The sequence below is a fragment of the Mustela nigripes genome, chromosome 5 (assembly GCF_022355385.1).
Source record: "Mustela nigripes isolate SB6536 chromosome 5, MUSNIG.SB6536, whole genome shotgun sequence".
NCBI lineage: Eukaryota > Metazoa > Chordata > Mammalia > Carnivora > Mustelidae > Mustela > Mustela nigripes.
Genome location: NC_081561.1, coordinates 79,762,233 through 79,785,111, shown reverse-complemented (window position 1 = coordinate 79,785,111; position 22,879 = coordinate 79,762,233). Strand labels below are relative to the sequence as shown.

General features: G+C 41.4%; 1 protein-coding gene across 1 annotated transcript in view; it reads right to left on the bottom strand.

Moving 5' to 3' along the window:
- Window positions 1–22,879, bottom strand: part of TMEM200A (transmembrane protein 200A) — a 79,854-nt gene that overhangs the window by 8,716 nt on the left and 48,259 nt on the right. The window lies entirely within an intron of this gene.

Genomic DNA, 22,879 nt, shown 5'->3' with positions numbered 1-22,879 from the left:
CTTCTATGTTTGAATTTTTATTCTTATCTCAAGGTTTAAAAATTCACCAGAATATGAGGCTATCTGCCAAAGGAAGTAAAAATTAATCTATGCCTTCAGGACCAAACAAAAACATTATATAAAAACCCCATGTGGTATCCACAAATGTGACAGATGGAAATATTTTCTGTTCAAGCTAGAATAGTTATAGGACTCTCTTCCCAGTAGAGACATTTTAAACTTTCAGACTGGGATTTTTAATCTATATCCTTGCCAGAGTTGGAAGAGAAAATGCCTATGGGTGACTAATAGTTCTATCACATTAAAGTTTAAAAAGTAAGAATAGAGTAGAAATCATTTTTTAATGTGTAGAAATGGTTTTGCACATGGAAAGTGGAATTGTAGAAACCTGGTAGCCAGGCAACCTTGAACAAGTTTTTTTGTTTGTTTGTTTGTTTGTTTTTGTTTTTGTTTTTAAGATTTATTCATTGGGCACCTGGGATGCTCAGTTGATTAAGCGTCTGCCTTCAGCTCAGGTCATGATCCCAGGATCCTGGGATCAAACCCCACATTGGGCTCCTTGCTCAATGGGGAGTCTGCTTCTCTCTCTACCCCTCCTCCCAGCTCATTTGTGCTCACTCTCTCTCTCTTGCTCTCTTGCAAAAATAAATAAAATCTTTTAAAAAAAGATTTATTCATATATCTTAGAGAAAGAGAGAGAGAGTGTGTGAGTGCACAAGCAGGGGGAAAGGCAGAGGAAAAGGGAGAGAATCTCTGGCAGACTCCACGCTGAGTGTGGAGCCCGACACAGGGCTCAATCTCATGACCCTGAGATCATCTCCTGAGCCAAAATGAAGAGTCGGATGCTCAACCAATAGAGCCACCCAGGCACCCATTGAACAAGTTGGTTTTAGATTCTTATCTTAGTTCCTCTATCTGTAAAATGGCAAAAAAAAAAAAAAACCCTTCTTTAGTACATGGCATTTAGCACACGGGAGGCAGAAGACCAGGTAGGAAGGGCTTGAACTCTGCCACACCACTTAATAGCTACAACCGAGCAACTGACTCAACTTCCTGGAGCCTCAGTGTCCTCATCTGTAAAATGGGGACAGTAACAGTATCTGTAAGGTTGTTGTAGAGCAAAGGAAATCATGAACATGAAACACAACTCAGTATGTGGGAACAATGGTCTACGTTAGTGATGTTAGCTGTGTCTGTTGTAAGGTCATGTTAAGGATAAAATGAAGTATTATCCGTGAAATGTTTACTGTAGTGTTAATTGTAGTGAGTTATCAATAAACAATAGCTATTTTGATTAACTCTTCATTGCTCAGTGCCATTAACTTTTTCACTGTTCTGCTAGGCACATGGAGAGGAAATTATGATCACAACCTTGTACTGGGACTTAGAGTCAAAAACTATCTGCATTGGAGACTGCATATTTTAGTGCCCAAAGCATTAATAACTTGGTAGTTATGAAGAAGAGCCGCATTTATAGAAGAGAGACACAGGTGAGGGGTTGTATAAAGCATGCCTTTCTTTTACGTTGTATTTCTTCAAATTTGGAGGCCTGTCTTGAGACAAAAAATAAAAGCAATAATAAAAATTAAGTAGGAAAACCCAAACCAGTTCATCTGATGTTTTTACTTATCTTAATGATGCAATTGAACCAAACCCATGAATTTCTGATCAATTCTGCAGGCACTATTCTGCTTCCATTGGGACCCTCGGGCATAAAACAGACTGAAAATGAAGAAGAATATGGGGCTTGGGGATATAGGGACTAGAGAATTTGCCATAAGGGTGATATAGGATGAAAATCGCAAAATGTTATTTTTGTGACAAGGGGTTTAAGCTGTGATTTTGTGTACACCGTGAAGACCTTTGCTGGTCTGCCTTGGAGAGAAGGGTTTCTTAATATTCAGTGTAAGTCCACATCTGCATGAGTGCTGGAACTAAAGGGAGATATAAAATTTTTTATAATGAGCAGAATGATACTCAGGTCCTTAAATATAAAATACCACTTCATGGTTGAGTACATCCTATGCACGCAGAAAACTCTAGAACACAGAATATGCTTGGAAATCTATACACACTCTTTGTTACTGAAGCCGGCCTGACAAACTGTAAGATATGGGCCCAAACCAATTACAGACTCTGCAACAATGACATCGAACAACTGCTCTCCCAGGACTAACAGCCATGAAGCTCACAGAGCACAAAAGACTTCAGAAGGCCAAATAACAGATCCATAATGAGCCGTTAGACAAAATCCTGCTGAGACCCAGTGGGAGACATTTTCCGTGGGAACAGAAGAAATTAGAAGGCTATTTCCCCCAAAGTAGAAATATGCTTCCTGCCTTGTACCCCAATTCTTCAAATCTGTACAACACTTACAATGACGGTCACACACCCTGCTCACGGTGTTTCCGGGCAGGAAGTCGACCTGAAACGGATGCACAGGAGCTATTGTTCAATAGTCCCAAATTTACTAAAATGCATGAAGTTAGCTGCGATATTATTCCTGGATAAAGAGCTGAAACACTCAAAACCCCAGGCTGGACTTTGTATACGGTTTCCCTGCCGCAGAAGAACATCTATGGTAACTTCACTTAGGAGGTACGGTGACAATATTTTTTGGAGACAACATTGGTAAGGGAGACTCCAGTATTAGTATCCTTTCCAGGGACTTTAAATGCCTGGAGAGTAGCAAACATAGTATTGACATTCCTATAGGGCAAGGGGATAGGCTGAAGCTTGGTAGTGAGTTTCGATTTTACTTGCTCCACTTTGTGGCAAATGTCTTCTCTAAGGCTGCCAGCTCTGTCTGCAATGCAGCTGGGCCAATATTGTGAAGGATGCCAAACATCTTCCTTTCTTCTCTAGTGCAAATGAGGAACCATTTCCCACCAAAGCAAACCACCATCGAAATTAGCAATCAGCTGTTCATCCATCATAACATACTGTACATCAAGTTTCTTTTTTTTTTTTAAGATTTTATTTATTTATTAGTCAGAGAAAGAGAACAAGAGAGAGCGTGTGCACAAACGGGCAGAGTGGCAGGCAGAGGCAGAGAGAGGCAGAGAGAGAAGCAGGCTCCCCACTGAGTAAGGAGCCCGATGTGGGACTCAATTCCAGGATCCTGGGATCATGACCTGAGCCTAAGGCAGCTGCTTAACCAACTGAGCTACCCAGGCGTCCCTGTATATCAAGTTTCTTACATAGTTTTCCAAACCATGGTTGGTCAAGGCTGCCATAAAGCATTTGTAAAACCCAAGGAACACATTAGGAAGTAATTCAAACTTAATCATTTCCACTAGAGAATTTCTTTATCCCCTAAGTGTAACCTGAGTAGGATCACCCTTCAGGCGAGGGAGGAAGAGGTGTGACAGAGGGCAAGACCAAACTGCTCACCAGTCACAAAAAGAATGAGTCTCTTCAGCTCGGAAATACAAAAGTCCTTTAGCATTAAGGAACATATTCTTTAGAGAAACGTCAGTGAAGGAGGTAGCAGGGGTGCATGTGACTATTTCTATTTTCCTTTTCTTCATCTTTTCTCCCACTTGTACAGGTTAGTGGCAGGAAGGTGAATGGTGGAAGACAGATTTTTAGACTTCCAATTTAAAAACGGTATTTGTTAGTCAGTTTGTCCTTCTCCCCTCCTTTCCCCTCCCCTCCCCTATTCTCCCCTTCCCTGCCCCCTATGTGGAAGCTACTTGAGCTCAAGGCATCTGGCAATACGAAGTGGAGAGTAATTACCTACACTCCTGGTTTCCCTAGTCTCCCCCTCCTAGAGGCCAAGAGAATGTTGGATTTCTCGTAGCTCTTTAAGAAGTGGGAAGAATGTTTTCTCATTTGGTTTCTTAGAATTGATTTATGAGAACTCTTTATATATTGAAGAAATCAGCTCTCTGGCAGTGTTATGCCTGGCAAACACGTTTAATTTACATTTTTAAATATTGTATCCTTTATCAAACAAAATTTTAATTGTAAGTGGTCAGACTTATCAATATGTTGATTGATGGCTTCATAGACTCATTAGATCTTCTTCAGTGGAAGATTATGTTAAAAATTCTCCCATATTGTGGTACCTGGGTGGCATCTGACTCTTGGGTTTCAGCTCAGGTTATGGTTTTGGAGTCACGGGGCTGGGTCCTTCAGTGGGCTTCCAGCTCAACTTACAGTCTGCTTAGGAGTCTCTCCTCAGCCCCTCCCCCTGCACATGTGTGTGCTCATGTGTGCTCGTGCTCTCTTCTCTCTCAGATAAATAAATCTTTAAAAAAATTCTCCCATGTTTTCTTCCAGTAATTTTACGTTCTAATTCTCCTACATTTTAATTTTCTTATGTATCTGGATGTGTGTGTGTGTGTCTAAGAATACAGGTAGGGATCTAATTTGTTTACAAGAAATAAACCTCTCCCCTGCTGCTTCAAAATGTTACTTTCACTGCATATTAAATTCTTAGAGTTGTAGTATGTACCAAATCTCATATGCACTTTGGTCAATATTAAAGTTGACCATTCTGTTTCATTAATGTATTAATTGCCTGAACCAAACTGACTTGATTAGTATTCATATTATAATAGATATTTGGATAAGATTAGTTTATTTTCATTTTCCTGTGTCAGAAGTTTCTTATCTATTCTTACATTTTACTCTGCCTATGAACTTCAGAATTTGATTTTGAAAAACCTGGCATTTTTCTTGAGATCCCACTAGATTTCTACATAAGTACCGGGAGAACTGACAGTGTTATACCACAGTAAAATTTTATCTAAAAGTTTTCTTTTATGTCATAGTTGTTTTTTTTTTTTTTTAAATATAGATCTTTCTCATTTCTTGTTACTTTATGTTTCTTGGGTATTTTGGCACTGGGTTTTCACTGTATAGCAGTAAGCTTTCTGTCACTATCATTTCTGTCTTCCAGTGGTTGTCATTTGGATATGGGAAGCCTACTGATTTTTGTGCATTAATTTACTAAGCTGCCTTACTGAACTAGTTGATTATTAAAAAAAAAAAAAAAAAAAAGAAAGAAAGAAAACTATTTTAGTTCATTCTCTTGAAGGTGTCCTAGGACAATTACATCATCCAGATATATGTTTGCCTTTTATTTCCCAATTTTAAACCTACAATTGGCATTTTCTTTTTTCTTTTTTTTTTTTTAACTTTATTTATTTATTTGAGAGCAAGAGAGAGATAATGAGCAGTGGGGAGGGGCAGGGGAGAGAGAGAAAAAGACTCCCTGTTCAGCAAGAACCCCAATGCATCCCAGGACCTGGAGATCATAAGCAGAGCCAAAGGCACATGCTTAACTGACTGAGCCACCCAGGTGCCCCTACAATTGTTATTTTGTAACTATACCACCTAGGCCATGGAGAGCAAAGGAAAACAAGTACATAATAGGGAGGCGTGGCCATCCTTGCGTGACTCCTGGGTTTAATGGAGCTCCTATGGTTTCACCATTGAAGTACCAGTGAGTGAATGTTTTATGTAGCGTTTTCACTTAGATTCCAGGGGACAAAATTAATTATGTCAGAGCTGCTGCTGGATAGAGACAGGGAGGCAGGAGAAGGAAAGAGGAGGGGAAAGGCAAAGGACAGAAAAGAAGGAAGAAGGAAAGGTGGATACAATGGAGGAAGAGAAGGAGAACCAGGTTGGGTGTGTGGGGGGAGGATTATGGTTTATTAATGCAATGCTAACTACCTAAAACCATGAATCAGTTCTATATATTTTCTTGAAAATCCTTACTTCTTTTCATACCTTCTTAAAAACAAAACAAAACAAAACAAAAAATACTATACAATTATATAAGGTCAGGAATTGTCCTGCTGGGGATGCTGGGATTACCAGATCATCTATAAATCCTGACTGATTATACTAGTCAAGAGGGGAAAATTGAGAAGAATGATAAACTGCATATGATATCAGGAATATGAAAAAAAAAACTGGAAAGAATGCATGGCAGAAAATGATTTCAAGGGAGGTTTAACCTAATGGCAGCAAAAGATGGAACCCTGTTTCTAAAACCACCATACATGCGCATCTCTGCTTTCTACAATGGTAGGGTATGTGGGGGTCATGCCCGAGATATTTTTAGCTTCAAATATCTGTTATACTTTATAATGGTTTGCTTTACTGGTAATTTCCTGTGAGAAATGACAATCCAAGAGAAAAATGGACAAAAGGCATTCATAGCCCAGTCACAGAAGGAAAAGTACAAATGTCTAGGTAGCAAAGGAAAAGAGCAACTCAACAGGAAAGAAAATTGCCAACTAAACCAATTTCAAAAGTCAAAACAGATCTTCACTTACTAATTGACAAAGAAGAAAAAGAGGGATTGAGTATGTCCATTACCGGTGGGGTGTAAAGCAAATAAACCCTAAAACGCTGTCAGTGAGAGCACACGTTGGTATATTTCTGTGGTTAGTTTGAGAGTGACTTTCAAAAGGTTAAGTGTCCATTCCCTTTGTCGCCGCCTCCCCTCCACCACTTCACTTCCATGACTACATCCTTTAGAAAGACTTCCGCGAGTCTCCACAAAGTGTGCGTTCAGTGCTATGGGAATGGTGACATCTGGGAAACTACTTACATGTTCATCAGAAGATTGGCTAAGTTGTTCATGCTGCATCTAAATAATAGAATAGTATATAGATATTTAAAATAAAGAGTGTGTACTAATGAGGTGAAACATTTACATCATATTTTTTAAAGATTTATTTATTTATTTTAGTGGTGGAGGGGTCGAGGAAGAAAGGGAATCTCAGGCAGACTCCTTATTGAGTGTGGAGCCCAACACAGGGCTCGAGCTCATGACCCTGAGATCACGACCCAAGCCAAAACCAAGAGTCTGACGCCCAACAGACTGAGCAAACTGGGAGCCCTATTTACATCATATTTTTGAGATTTTAGAACAGAAATAAAGAGTTTAAGATCCTGTTTATATCAACGACACAGAACGTGTGTTCAGATAGGCACTGAAGGGATGTGGAAGACCACAGCACAGCCAAGAGTGCTCAGATGACAAGAGGGTGAACGCTCGCTTCAGGTATAGCCAAAGTCTTCATCTTTTTGCAAGGAGCACACGCTGCTTTTATTTCAGTTCCCTTTTGGAACTCTAAGTACAGATCACCCAACGCCCCCCGCCCCAAAGAAAGGATACTTAAGCCTGTAATATAGGAGTAAAAGGGAGAGCCATCTGGTATACATTTGGGTAATCTGGTGGGCTTGCTGATATAAAAACTGGTATAATTTTGCCTTTGAGGCAAAAATGCAAATATAGAGAAAATAGAAAATGGCTAAAATCCCTAACCGGACTAAATCAGAAACTCAGGAATGAAAGATTTACTTATGTTACATCATAATGGTGAAGGAGAGAGAACAAAAGTCAACACCTGCATTTACTGGGTTCAAGGTGACATAAAGGATGAGTTACCAACTGGCAACTGTCTTTAGGAAATCTGCAATCTGGGAGATGCTCATGGATACTGTGTGTATTGTAAAGCAAATCCTTTCTCCGGACTCCTTGGCTGGTCTGTGCCTGGGTCATCCTGACTTACTCACATGGCTCCCTTCTGGCTTCCGGAGGGGCTGGCGCCTTCTTTCTTTCCCCAGAGCTCAGTTCTCGCTGATGATCTTCAGTTACTCTAACCTTCCAACTTTGATTCATTTATGGAAAACGGGCTCCTGTTGGAGATTAGCCTTCAACGTCAGAATTATTATTCTCATCAAACATGCGGCCACCGAGGCTGGACAGAGATTTTTCAGCCTTCATTGTGAGGGAAACCGGGTCTGGGGCTCCGGAAAGGGTTCTTCCCTTTAACCTCATTTGCATTCGTCTCCTCCAGGAGATGAGGCAGCAAGGCTGAATCATATTTAATTTTCATGCCCTGAAATTAGATCTCTGTTCTGCCCTGTCCATTGATCCTGCTTCATCCTTTGCGTGCAGCATGGTTCTGTTGCCTACAGAGACCCAAGAATTGTCCTAGAGGGTGAGGATTTGTTTTGGTAGGAGCTTGTGGATCAAGTTGGGTGAGGTGTTGGTAAGGAGAGGGTCTCTTGTGCTCAATTGTTATGCCATGCCCACCCTGCCCCTGCGTAATCTGAACACAGAGAAAGTCTATTCACATGGAACTTTCCTTCAAGAGTCGATATCCTTAGGCTTATTATCTAAGATGAGTTTATGCCAAGGTTCAGCCATCCTATAAATTCACGTGACTTCAATCTGAGGGTTTTTTTTGTTTTGTTCTGTTTTAAAGATTTTACTTATTTATTTGTCATAGAGAGAGAGAGAGAGCACAAGCAGGGGAAGCAGCAGGCAGAAAGAGAAGCAGGCTCCCTGCTGAGCAAGGAGCCCGAAGTGGGACTCCATCCCAGGACCCTGGAATCACAACTTGAGCTGAAGGCAGATGCTTAACCAACTGAGCCACCCCGATGTCCCTCTTGTCTGAGTTTCAAAAATGCCCTCAGATCTTGATGTATGTCATCAAAATCTAAAAAAAAACAAAGAGGGTTATGATGATGAACCTTTGACCCATGTACTTTTTAAAGGAATATTTGGTCCGTTAGTCTACATTTTTGATCCTCAGTGATACCCGCAGACAAACATAACTTGCTTTAATAGTCTAAGTATTTTTTAGATTTGCTATAGTTACATCCTGAACCACAGATTTTATCTGTAGCCTTTTGGAGATCAATCCAACATTTGTTGGCTTATTCATATGTTGGCTCATTCAATCCTCACAACTCTGAAATGCAGGCTGTAGCTTCATGCTCACGACGTACAGGTGCTTAGCATCCCCCTTATAGCAGATGAGCTAAGAGTCCAAGAAGATAACTAAGTTATGTAGCAGTAGCTGTTTCCCAGGCCTGTCAGAGCAAGTTCTGACCATGCCGCTCCTCTAGCCACTTCATTCCTTCTGAACTGGCTCATCTCCCAAAGGAAAAGTATGGAGAGGATTGAGGCGATAGCGGAGTTTCTTCAGGCTTCGGTATCCTTTGCTTTAAACTGTTTATTTATATGGCATCTGGGTTCTTTTTTATTACTTTTGACATAATGCAGAGGACTGTTCTTGCTTCCTAAATCCATATAAGATGATGAAGTCAAGTAATTAAATAAATCAAATCACATTCCTAATTCTTCCAGAATGATGTCGATCATTTATTCAAATTTCTCGTTCACTTTGGAAAGCAGAGAATCTCACTCAGCTCTAGTTAGCGCTGTCTGGGCTGCTTCTTGTTCAGACCGCCACTTACAAGGATTTCCACCCTCAGTGCTCCTCTGTCTGAGGATCCATGCTTGTGACCTTGGACACTGACTTCTGCACTCAACAGGTGTCTGCTGAGCACCAACTGTGTGCCAGAGCTCCACAGTGAGTCTGACACCCTCTGTGCCTTTATCGGGCTGACACTCCAGAAGCAGACCACCAAGCAAGTACTAAGACACACTGTAGGCACAGCAATGGAAGTGTTTATGGGAGACAGAGAAAGCCAAAAGGAGCCAGTGAAGTTAGGGGGTGAGAATCCGGGGAGGGAATAAGCAGGACAGGTGTCAAAAAGAAGGTGACATTCACACTGTCTTCAAAGAAGGGAGGAAGAAAAGCAGAGAAGCAGGAAGGAATTCCCAGTAGAGAAAACAGAGGGAGGAGAGCCATTAGAATGGCACGAATGACTTGCAGGAATTATGGCCAGGTGGGGGTTTAGACCCAAGAAGCATAACTTTCTATCAGCAATGCCCAAGCAGAAGACAGAATTCAGTGGTAAAATCCCTGAGTCTTACTTGGTGGAGACACCAGTCATCATCATCATCATCCTAGCTCCCCAACCCTGCCCCACCTGCTCTCATAAAATATTGAAGACTATGTACTGCTTAAAAGGTCATTTTAGGATTCGTTTGGATTTAAAAGGAATAAAGTTTACTACCCTAAGTTCTACAACCTTACCAAGATCAAAGTAAATATTAGTTAAACAGTGACTTAAAAAAAAAATGATGAATTCCAGAAAAAAAGAAAACAGTTTTACTCTGAATCTCTTCTAGGAGAACAGCCAAGAAGTTCAAATTATTCATCTGGAGACTTTGGGGGAAAGTATGAAAATTACAAAGGAAGAATGAAAAATCAGAAATGGGAAAGGAATGAGTATTTATTGAGCTGTGACAGTCTGTTAGGAACTTAATATACACTATTATATTTAATCTTCAGAAAAAATTTTGTGAGGGAGGAAAATCTGTACCATTTCACTGAGACTCAGAGAGGGTAAGTAATTTGTTTCATGTCACACAGCCAGGAAACAGAAGAGCATGGTTTCAAATCCAGGTCTGTTTAGCTCCAAGAACATGTGATTTCTCCTTCAATTGTCCTGCACATAAACAGAACTAGGATAAGGGGAAAGATGAGGCATGATTGCAAATGTTGAGAGAAAACAAGGAAATGAGGGGAAGAAGGAAGAACTTGTGATTATGAATTTAGAATGCACTGAGGAAAAATACGTTTTTTAAAGAAGCAGGGGCACCTGGGTGGCTCAGTCGTTAAGCGTCTGCCTTCAGCTTGGGTCATGATCCCAGGGTCCTGGGATCGAGCCCCACATCGGGCTCAGTCGGAAGCCTGCTTCTCTCTCTCCCACTCCCCCTGCTTGTCTTCCCTCTCTCGCTGTGTCTCTATCAAATAAATAAATAAAGTCTTTTTTTAAAAAAAAAAGCAAAAAAGCACATCATTTAAAGAAAAAATGTTATTTAAAGAAGGAAATCACACGCATCTCTGACTTGCACAGCAGAGCCCCATGTCCTCAACAACTGGCAACTGTTGGTGATGACAGAATGGGTTCCATTTCCAACCTTCATAGGAATTCACTTCTATAAAAATTATCAAAGCTGTAGGTGAGAAATAAACAAATTCCCCGAAAAAACACAAAAGTGCAAAAACAACAATAAAAACCACCCAAAACTACATCACTCAATGCATACATAAAATAAAAGTCAAATATCCCAAAAAGCAAGTAATGGTGGCAATACTCTTAATCGATTTCGTTTCTGATGTATCTTCCTACTTTGAGGCATACTCATGGGTATGTTGCTACAGATCTGACCAAAACTAGGGGAAGGATACTTAAAAATGACCCTTGTACTCTGAACTGATTTGAGAATATTTTAAACCCAATCAGTTTGAAGATTTCATTTTTCGGGGCACCTGGGCGGCTCCATCTGCCTTCAGCTCAGGTCATGATCTCAGGGTCCTGGGATTGAGCCCCACATCGGGCTCCCTGCTCAGTGTGGCACCTGCTTCTCTCTCACATTCTCCCTCTGTGCCCTCTCTCTCTCTCTCTCTCTAATAAATAAATAAAATCTTTAAAACAAACAAAAAACCCAAAAACCAAAAAGACAAAACAAAACAAGATTTTATTTTTCCTCTAAAGTGTCATATGCACAAACTAAGGAAATATCAGCAAAAGTTTTTTTATTAGTTAACAATGTTTATATAAAAGTGTTTCCTCTCTCTTTAGAGGGTTATCCAGCAACATGTATTTTCCCCCCTCTCAATTACATTCACACAATGATTTGACCCACCAATTATGGTACACTCAAACAAATAGTAGTAGTCACGTCAAAAATGTAGAAAAATATTTAATGACAGGAAGAAATGTTCAATAAATGTATTAAATAAATATCAAAAACTCAATGTAATAAGAAATCTCATTTGTTTGAGAACTAGATTTCACACACATACACAGCTGTCTACAGTCTACCGCTGGTCCAGACACACTGAGAAAACATACATGGAGAAAACACCCAGATAAGCCATTTGGAAAAGAGCTCACTCCATGGTCCAACTAAGTACAATTCTTAATTTGCTCATCTAATAATGCATACTCCAAACAGAAGATCACTTAAAATCTAGACTTCCATTTCTTCAAGCTCATGTATGTCTTTATTCCCAAAGTCAGATTGCTTTGCTGTTACATCAAGATCAATTTAAGGGTTACAGCTATGAACGTAGAGCTCGACTCAGTCAACCAAAGGAGAAAAGTCCTTGTGCAAAATAGCAGATGCATTAATTTTATATTCAATCCCTATTGCTGATGGAACTTTTTCACTTCTTTTAATGATTTCAAAAAGGCTGACTGGCTAACTAGCTAGATACCAGGAATATCGTAAAGACACTTATAAATTTCTGAACTAGCTGATGAAAGGGTCCAGATGTCTTTGCCACAAGGAAGCTGTCCCTTAGCTATTCTGACCAAATACAGCCTTCAGAGGGCAATCCCCTCTGCTTCCCCAGCCTCCAGAAGGTCTTCTGGGACCAGAGGGTTCCAAGGCTTTAGGAATTTGTAATCTGTAACAATCAAAACAACATTTGGGCAGACCGCAGACCCATAAAAGAGAACCTGAGTATTATAATAGCAGAAGAGAAATAATTAGGATCATCCCAACAGTTCAAAAGCAACATGAAAAAATTAAGCAAAGCACCTGAAAAGAAACGAGCTTCGGGAACTCCGGAGGCACCGGGAGGAAGGGGCAGGGACGGAGCTCAGAGCAGGGCTTTCCAAATACCATCACATTGGTATGACTTGCGAGCTGGTTGGAAATGCAAGTTCATGGGCCCACTGCACCCCCTCCATCAGAAATCCCAGGTATGGTTCCAGCAGCCTGTCGGAAAAAAGCTCTCCAGGTGATTCCCATGCCTGTTGAAGTCTGAGCCACGAAGATGGAAGAATTTCCTTAACAGACCCTGCCTCTACTGAGATAAAACACTGGGGAGAACCGGATTCCTTTCCATGGGGTGGGAAGGAGGTAGGGAAGGGAATGCTATTACTAGAGAAATATGGCTCAAGGCAGCGGTGTCTAGCGGTGCTGCGGAATCAAGGGACTCCTCTTTGCTCCCCCAGAGGTCACAGCCTGGCCACAAAGGATGGAAGAAATGAGTGGGAAGGGAAAGGCAATCAGCACTGTAGGATTTCAGGATCCCATGCACTGAGAAAATGCCCCCCGTGCTCTCTCTGCTCCTGAAATTCCTTCAGATGGGACGATGGTTGCCTACTCGTTCTGTTCGTCATTCCATTCAGAACGGCTGAGTTCCAGACGCTGCTGGGGCACCGAGGACCCCAGACTAAAGGAGAAGAAAGAGGCCTCTGAAAACAGAGAGGACTTGCCTTTGTGGACACCCCTCAGACTATACCCTGACCTGCTTCCTCTCAGCCCGGAGGCAGGGTGGCCGCGGGGTTGCCTGAGAGGGCGAGGGAAGGTGCAGACACGGGGCTGCACGCTGGAAAGCAATGTGCTTAGCTCCGTACCATGAAGTGTGTCATTCCAACCCTCTTTGCTCTTTAGCAGTTTATATAAGGCACAAGTTTCCCCTCTGGACAGAAAAGAATAACTAAGCACGGTGACTACAGTCACCGTTAGGCTACTTCCTCGTGGGACACCGAGGCACTTCTATCATTACACAGCCCTAAACTTCTTGACATAGACCTTACTTCTGAGGTTTCCTTTTCTTAAAGGACACCATGGGCAACAAGCGGAAATAAATCTCAAGTCATCCTTATGAATGAAGTGTGTAACCAGCGTAAGTCCCAACAATCCCTACCATTGATCTGGTTCTTGTAAGGTACCAAGCATTGTGCTTGGTTTTATGTTCACTAACTCAATCCCCCTGACAACGCTCCTGAGGCCGGGGGTGGTCTTTAGGGTTGTTCACCGACATTCCAATTCTCCTTCCAGGCCCGCGCACCTGCAATTGGATTGCGTTTTCTCTACTCCGTGAATCTAGGCAAGAGCAGTGGCTGGCCTTGGTCACTGGAATGTGAGCCAAGAGATGTGTGTCCCCCTCCAGACAAACTCTTTAGAAGCCAGTGTGTAATTTGCTATGGTCCCTTCCCCAACCATGATATTTCACAGCCCTCCAGACAGTAAAAAGTCAGTCATCTCAGGTTCCCAAGTACAGATGAGGTGCAGGAGCTGCTGGTCAACCCACAACGGACATGAATAAGAAATATATCTTCGATATTTCAAATCACTGAGACGTGGGGGATTTTATTATTGCACATGACCTACCTGACTCATACAGCTAGGTTCTGTTATTATTCCAACGTTTTATAAAGAAACTAAGAGCCAGAGAGATTAAAAAACTATTTAAATGAAGAGGGGTATTGTCACCAGGTTAAAAAAAAATTTTTTTTTTCCCCCAGTGCCTGACTATCTAGCTTCAGGAGCCAAAGGAAATTGATTAGCTGATTTCTCAAAGGTTCCCTCTTGTGTGGTTCCAGTTCATTTTTCACCAAACTGATATATGATATGTCACATGACTAATAATTGCTCAGAGATTGCCCTCCTCTACAGAGATTAAGCCACTGTGACTCAGGGCGCCTGGGTGGCTCAGTGGGTTAAAGCCTCTGCCTTCGGCTCAGGTCATGATCCCAGGGTCCTAGGATAGAGCCCCAAATTGGTCTCTCTGCTCAGCAGGGAGCCTGCTTTCTCCTCTCTCTCTGCCTGCCTCTCTGCCTACATGTGATCTCTGCCTGTCAAATAAATAAATAAAATATTTTTAAAAAAATTATTAAAAAAAAAAAAAAAGTCACTGTGACTCACCTTGTATGTGACCAAAGGAAGAATCCAAACCTAGACCTGACACTAAAACCTGTGATTTTGTCACATTGCTTTTATGGCTAAAGGTATCCTGAAAAGACTAAAAGTTCTGGTCCCTAATAAACTGTAATCTTTTTATTTTTTTAACAGATTTTATTTATTTATTTGAGAGAGCGCGCATGAGTGGGGGGGGGGCGCGGAGGGTTGGGGAGAGAGAAACAAACCTCCCACTGAGCAGAAAGCCTGCTGCTGGGCTTGATCCCAGGACCCTGAGATCATGACCTGAGCCTAAGGTAGATCCTTAACCAACTGAGCCACCCAGACTCCCCAATAAACTATAATCTTAAGATAATAATTTAAGTTACCACTCTAAGTTTTTATTTGTAAAATTAGAATACTTACTCTCCCATTCTTTTTTTTTTTTTTTTTAAACTTATTTGACAGTCAGAGATTACCAGTAGGCAGAGAGGCAGGCAGAGAGAGAGAAGGAAGCAGGCTCTCTGCTGAGCAGAGAGCCCAATGTAGGGCTTGATCCCAGGACCCTGGGATCATGACCTGAGCCGAAGGCAGAGGCTTTAACCCACTGAGCCACCCAGGTGCCCCTTACCCTCCCATTCTTAATGGGTTGCTTGAGCTATGTTGAGTTTAAAGGGTTTACAAACTAGACATCAATAAAATCGGAACTGGGAAATACTGAAACTTCAGGCTTGGGACACTCCCTGGCTTCTGAGTAGCTCCCCAAAACAGAAGTAGTAACTTTGTATTCACCTTTTTTTAAACTTTCATTATTAGGGATAAAAATATTTCTAAAATATAATACTTAAAAAAAATGTAGCGCTTCATTTCAGGTTCCTCAAACAATATTAAATATAATTTAATTTTCTCTTGATATCTCCGAGTTCTTTTGCTTTGTTGTGAATATGATAATCACCTATGACATACTTTTGTGTGATTCTCTGAAAGTTTTGTAAAAAGCCCAGGTCTTTCCCTAAAATGTTTATGATCAAGAATGGAAAATAACTTCTTTTTTAAAGATTTTATTTATCAGAGAGAGAGACAGAAAGCACAAGCAGGGGGAGGAGCAAGCAGAGGAAGAAGCAGGCTTCCCGCTGAGCAATAAATCCAATGCGGCACTCGATCCCAGGACCCTGGGATTATAATCTGAGCCAAAGGCAGAAGCCCAACCTACTGAACCTCCCGGGCATCCTGGGAAAACTTCTTACGAGTGTAATTGTGTCACTAGGTGAATGTGGTTAGTGCTATCACACAAGTCAAGTTCCCCAGAAGTCTTGGGGAGGGCAAGGCTTCTGGCTGACGCTGCCATTGGGAATACGGTTACTACAACTGCTCTTCCTTACCCAGTTCTTATGTGTGGCCTTGTCCTTAGAAATGAGAAAGCCAAGAAAATAAGCTTACTGATGCTAGGTGCAAAGTAAAAGCAAGCAAAGTTGGAGTGAGGACTTGGAGCGTACCTATGCCTGGGCTTTATGACATCCATTCAAGTTGTTTTTTGACTTTGGGATGTGTGCCTACTTCCTGGTTTTGCTGTGTTCTTAATAAGTCTGCAAATTTGCAGTGAATGTGAAGTTCTTATGTAAGATCAGGCCCACATGCTAGAGAGTTATTTAGATAAGTTGTGGCATGAGTATTAGGAGACCAATATTTTCTAAGTGTTACATTCTATATACATTCTCATAAAGAATCCTTTCCAGTTGTTCAGAGCTTACCAATATAGTTAAATTTCTTCACCTGAAAGATTCTTTCTCTCTGTTCCCACACGATGCCAAGTCAATTTAAACCTGAGGATACGAGACTGTTGATAACACTTTCAAACAAACTTTTTAAAAGTACCACCCATTTGTGCTCAGATGTTCATTATTTGTGTTTTTTTCTTCTAATTTGAATTGCCTTTATAATTTACCACCAAAGTAAGTATTTGAGTGACATTTATATGGATCTATCATTCATTCATTCATTCACTCATTTCCTTTATTCATTTTCATTCATCCAACAAATACTGAGCATTCATTATGTGCCAAGCACTCTCCAGGGAGATGGGGATAAAAACGATGAACAACTCGGACTCGATCTTCCCCTCCTTGGATTTAACTGGAGAGGCAGGAAGATAGACATTGAACAAATAATTGCGAGTATTACATGTGGTTAAAAGGGCAAATGTAGGATGGCGTGGAAGTGAATATCACAGTAACCAACTTTAATATTAAGAAGTTTGAGGAAGTGGCTCTAAACTAAATCGAGAAGGGAGGGAAGAACAGTGTGTGCCAAGGCAGAAATGGTAGAGTACCACGTCTCAAAGAAGCCAGCAAAAAGCAATGTGGCTCAGGCAAGGAGGTGAGGAAAAATGTTATAGGGGCAAGATCACATGCAATTATTTCACAGATCATCTTAAGGGTCTTAAACTCTAACTTGGGAGACACAGTGAGTGGGCTTTAAGCAGAGAAAGAACTGGATCAGATTTGCATGATTATAGGATTCCTGGTGCCAGAGGGAAAGGAAGCAAAAATGGATCTAGGAAGACCAGCTAAGAAGCCTTACAGCAATCTAAGGAAAAGACAACAGTAGAGACAACCAGAGTGGCGGTTAAATGGTGAGAGCAGATGGAGCTGAGAGGGTAGAATGAAGAGATCTTGGTGTTAGAGCAGATGCAGGAGTGAGGGACAGGAGCTTGTCAAGATGGCCCCATTTGCTGGCTTCAGCAACTGCATGGATGAAGACAACTTTTAAAGAAACAAGGAACACGTGATAAGAAGTCGTTTAACGGTAAAGTTTAGCTTTGAATATGTTCTTGGTTCTCATATTCCTACAGACTTACTGTTAATTGACTATATGTACAGATACACACACACACACACACACACACAGCAGTCCTCTAAGCAAAAGTTGAAAATTTAATCCACTGATAAAACAGGCATGAGGCTTAATGTCCACAAATCACAATGTTGTTTTTCTTAGTGAAACAGATCCTCTGATTCTTTACACTAGCGTCAAATACTAACTAATGAATGTGACTAACTAATGAACCAACTTCCTTTCTCCTACAATACTATTTTTTTGTAACCTGGAGAATCCCAGCAGCAATTAGTATGGAATAATTGTCAAACTTAATTTACCATTAAAAAAAAAACCCAACAACTAAAAAACCTGCTCCCAAAATAAAAATCCATGTAATTATGACATTTAAAATGTAAAAAGGAAAAAAACCAGGAATGTCTATAAAATATTCAGTATGGGTGAAACATATTGAAACCTTGGAAGAGTTGGGAATTCAAAGTATTATTGTTACCCAATTATCTCTAGTTTAATTTCCAAATGACTTGTTTCAGTGAAGATGATGAATCTTCCTAATGATGTTTACAAATTCTGTAATAATTCCTTACACATACATAGCACAGTAACTCATTTGCATATCAGATTACAGTTTTCTTTTAGATAAAGGTACAACCTCAGACACCCTCCAAGAATGATCTTGTGGGAAACCCTGAAGGCACTAAAGTGGAGGAAAGGGACCTCTACAGCAAGGAGGGCTGGGCAGATCTGCCAGCTATTTATTCATTTTTTTTTTAATTTTTATTTATTTATTTGTTATAGAAAGAGCGCGAGAGAGAGGCCAAGCCAAGGGAGCAGCAGAGAGAAAAGCAGGCTCCCTGCTGAGCAGAGAGTCAGATGCCGAGCTCCATCCCAGAACCCCGGGATAGGACCCGAGCCAAAGGCAGACGCCCAACCAAGTGAGCCACCCACTCACCCTAGCATCCATTTAGTAAACTATGAAAGTGGGGCTTGAGGGAATCCCAATGGCTTTTCAAAACTTAAGGATCCATCATCTTATGGAGTCTTCGGTTCTCTTTTGTCTGACATGTAGTCCTCTTGAAATTATAAAGAGCTGATTTTTTCACCAAGGAAGGATATAATTCATTTATAATGAAGCTTGCTGTTAGCAAGCCAACCACACAGAATTGAGAATGCATTAAATCGTTCACCTCTCCACATTCCATTGTTATCTGTTAGTCTCTACAGGATGCACGGGGATTTGGGGATGAAAGAGGTTTCCTTAGCCTTCTGCGCATCTCCGTGACTTGCACCTTATCAGGCACTCAGTGGAAGAAAACCCTTCTGTTTGGGCCAAACCTCTGTTCTCTCCATCCTCTATGGTCTCTAACAGCCTGGTTCTCTTCCCTTTCTTCCTGTTGCCTCAGAGGCTAGATCTGCAAATCCTTGCATTCCTCTGAATTCTGTTCTGCAAGGAGTGGTAGGGGCGAGCATTCAGTGCTCATGAATATGTTATCTATGAAACAATGTAATTTTACACTGCCTCAAATAATTTATCTCCTATGAGTTAACATGAAAAAAGAGTCTCTGGCTCCTCCTTTCCTCTGTATTTCATCTCTAAAGGTTGGTTTGGAAGTTCACTATGGCTATGGCTCCAGAAACTCAGTGTGTATGAGCAAGGAAAAGCATCCCTCCAAGCACATAAATGTATTTGCTAGTTTACTTGTTTATTATGTTTCTCCTCTACTAGATCATGAGCACAGTTTGTTCTTAAGTTCTTAGCATAGTGCTTGGTGCACAATATTTCGTGAATGAAGGTAGGAGTCCAGGTCACTGGACTTGGCTGGGTGATGCTACAGAAGAGAATTCTCTGATCTCATGAGCCAGGAAATTCAAGAGACAATGAATGCACTCATTCTTGTACTCTGGGCTGTGCCATGTACATTTAAGAAATTATTACAGCATTTACAAACACCATTAATAAAAATTCATCATCTTTACAGAAGCAAGTCATGTGAAAATTGAACTGGACATAATTTGGTAACAATAATACTTTGAATTCCCTTTTTTCCCCAGGATTTCAAAGTGTTTCATATGCTGAATATTTCATAGACACTGTAGCTTCTTTTCCTTTTTACATTTTCCATGTCATAATTACCTTGATTTTTATTAAGACTTTTATTTTGGAAGCAGTTGGAAGCAGACTTTTTCTTGTTGTTTCCTTTATAGTAAATTAAGTTTAATTATTATTTCATACTAATTGCCACTGAGATGCTCCTTCAAGTACAAAATGAATAATACTGAAGGAGAACAGAAACAAGTCCCCAAATCACACTTATCAGTAAGCATTTGGCTTTGGTGTAAAGATTCAAAAGTTCTACTTGGAAGAGGAATTTAATGATCTTCTAGGCAAAGGATGTTCCAAAGCTTTACGGTAGCAAAAACTTTGATATGTTCCAAGAAAGAAAGAAAGCCAGGTGCTCAGGGCTTAGAGAGTAGAGGGGTGAACAGCACAAGATAAGAGTAAAGCGAGGGACTGGGGCTGGTCATGGAGTTGTATGTAAGAACCATAGGGTTTGTTGAGTGCTTTTAAGCAGGCTAGGGACATGATCTGATATGCAGGCATCGCTTTGGCAGCTGTGAGGATAATAAATGAGGATGAGGAGGAGATGAGGTGAGACACTGTTTGTTTGTTTTCCTTTCCTTCTCTTTTTGAAGGAAGAATGCAGGCCTCTTGCGCAGCACCGGGCTCCCATGTATAGCCCAGGGGGATTTCCTTTTCTCCAGCCCACAGGTGTTTCTCACCCCCAAGACAGACAGGTGGCCAGGAGATTGTGCTAGGCTCTTTGTTCTCATTTCTATCCCATTTTCATTTGTAATGAAGAACTTTGGCCCTCCAAGTATCCATTTCTGTCTTTTTTGCTCTTTTTTCTAAGGTAGGCCCTCCCTGGGGGCCATTCAGAGCCAGTGTCTCAGAGCAATATCCTATGCTTTAAATTGGGGAGTCTGGCAGAAATCTTGGGGCTCTGTCATAAGTCGGGCGACAGGGCCCCTCGTAATTTGCCTTTGGGAACTATGTTGACAAGGAAAGGCCTGGGGTATTTGATGGTGCCAGGCGGGATGTGTTTGTGAGCAGGCAGGGTCAAAGGTTTTGGAGAGAACTGTCCTCACTTTAAGGCCCAGGTAAATGGAAGTTAGACATCTCATTTCCAGTTCTATCCCATTCCCACCCCAACTAGATTTGAGACAGGAGGTACTGAAAAGAGCAGAAAAGACCACATGCACTGACCTATTCCACATATGGATAACGAAGAATCAAGAACACTTCCAGATCTCTCACCAGCGGCATGGTTGTGCCCTTTGTTGGGAGAGAAAAGACTAGGAAGAAGACTGATGCTGAGGAGGCTGGTGTTAGTTGTCAAGAGTTCAGGTATGGACATGCTGAGTTTGAGATGCCTGTGAGATACCAAAGGAGCACAAAACCCAATGAATGCCTACTTAACATCTCCATTTTGGTACCCCATAGGCATGTCGATGACAAAGTTTTAGTACAATTGAGACAGAAAAACAGTCTGTCTCAATTGTACTAAATTGTACTTGAGAGATCTGAAGGCAGCTCCAGGGCCAAGATCTAGGCTGGAAATAGAAATGTGGGGTCACTAGTATACGTCCCATGTGCAGAGTGGACAGTGCATTAGACTTTTTGTCTGATTTCAAAGAGTAGAGATCTGATGAAATGTCAATAAGGCACTGGTACTTGATTCTGAAGTTTACATCATGGGTTACTTTGGACACGAAATCTCCTGAAGACAACTTACTCTTAAGTAATTAATGCACACGTCTATTTTGGAAAAGAAACACTATAAATGTGTGTTCATTTCTCACTGAATGTGAAATAAGTTAAACATCAAGGTCTGCTGTATTAAAATATGTATCTTCACATTAAAAGATAAATCTTTAAAAAAATGAATTGACATGAGGATACTTAAGAAATCACTTCTCTTTAATGGTATGTTTCAGAATCTTGGTTAAAAAATATGACTATGGGGGGGGGCGGAGTCAAGATGGCAGAGAAGTAGTAGGCTGAGACTACTTCAGCTGGCCGGAGATCAGCTAGATAGCTTATCTAAAGTTTGCAAACACCTGAAAATCCATCGGCAGATCGAAGAGAAGAAGAACAGCAATTCTGGAAACAGAAAAACAACCACTTTCTGAAAGGTAGGACCGGCGGAGAAGTGAATCCAAAGCGACGGGAAGATAGACCCCGGGGGGAGGGGCCGGCTCCCGGCAAGCGGCGGAGCAACCGCGCACAAAATCAGGACTTTTAAAAGTCTGTTCCGCTGAGGGACATCGCTCCAGAGGCTAAACCGGGGCGAAGCCCACACGGGGTCAGTGTGGCCTCAGGTCCCACAGGGTCACAGAAGGATCGGGGGTGTCTGAGTGTCGCAGAGCTTGCGGGTATTGGAACAGGAAAGCCGGCTACAGAGACAGAGCCGACAGTAAGCTCGCAGCTCGGGGTGACCTTGAACCGGTCGCAGGCTCGGTGAGCTCGGAGCGCGGCCGGAGGTCAGGCAGACGGGAGTAACTGGGCGCTGTTCTCTGAGGGCGCACTGAGGAGTGGGGCCCTGGGCTCTCGGCTCCTCCGGGCCGGAGACCAGGAGGCCGCCATCTGTATTCCCGTCCTCTGGAACTCTACGGAAAGCGCTCAGGGAACAAAAGCTCCTGAAAGCAAACCTGAGCGGATTACTCACCCCGGCCCTAAGGGGCGGTGTAATTCCGCCTGGGGCAAAGACACTTGAGAATCACTACAACAGGCCCCTCCCCCAGAAGATCAACAGGAAATCCAGCCGAGACCAAGTTCACCTACCAAGGAGTGCGGTTTCAATACCAAAGAGAGCAGCAGAATTCCAGAGGAGGAGAAAGCAAAGCATGGAACTCATGGCTTTTTCCCTGCGATTTTTTTTAGTCTTGCAAGTAATTTGATTTTTTTCATTTTTTGTTTTTTTTCCTCGCCTTCTGGTAAATTTTTTTTTAACTTTTACCTTTTTCTTTTTTAACATTTTTTAACTAGTTTATCCAATATATATATATATTTTTTCTTTTTCATATTTTTCTTGTTTTCTTTTTTTAATTCTTTTCTTTTCTTTTTTCTTTTTTTTTCTTTCTTCCTTTTTGAACGTCTTTTTATCCCCTTTCTACCCCCTCACGATTTGGGATTCCTTCTAATTTGGTTAAAGCATATTTTCCTGGGGCTGTTGCCACCCTTTTAGTATTTTACTTGCTCCTTCATATACTCTTAACTGGACAAAATGACAAGACGGAAAAATTCAACACAAAAAAAAGAACAAGAGGCAGTACCAAAGGCGAGGGACCTAATCAATACAGACATTGGTAATATGTCAGATCTAGAGTTCAGAATGACAATTCTCAAGGTTCTAGCCGGGCTCAAAAAAGGCATGGAAGATATTAGAGAAACCCTCTCAAGAGATATAAAAGCCCTTTCTGGAGAAATAAAAGAACTAAAATCTAACCAAGTTGAAA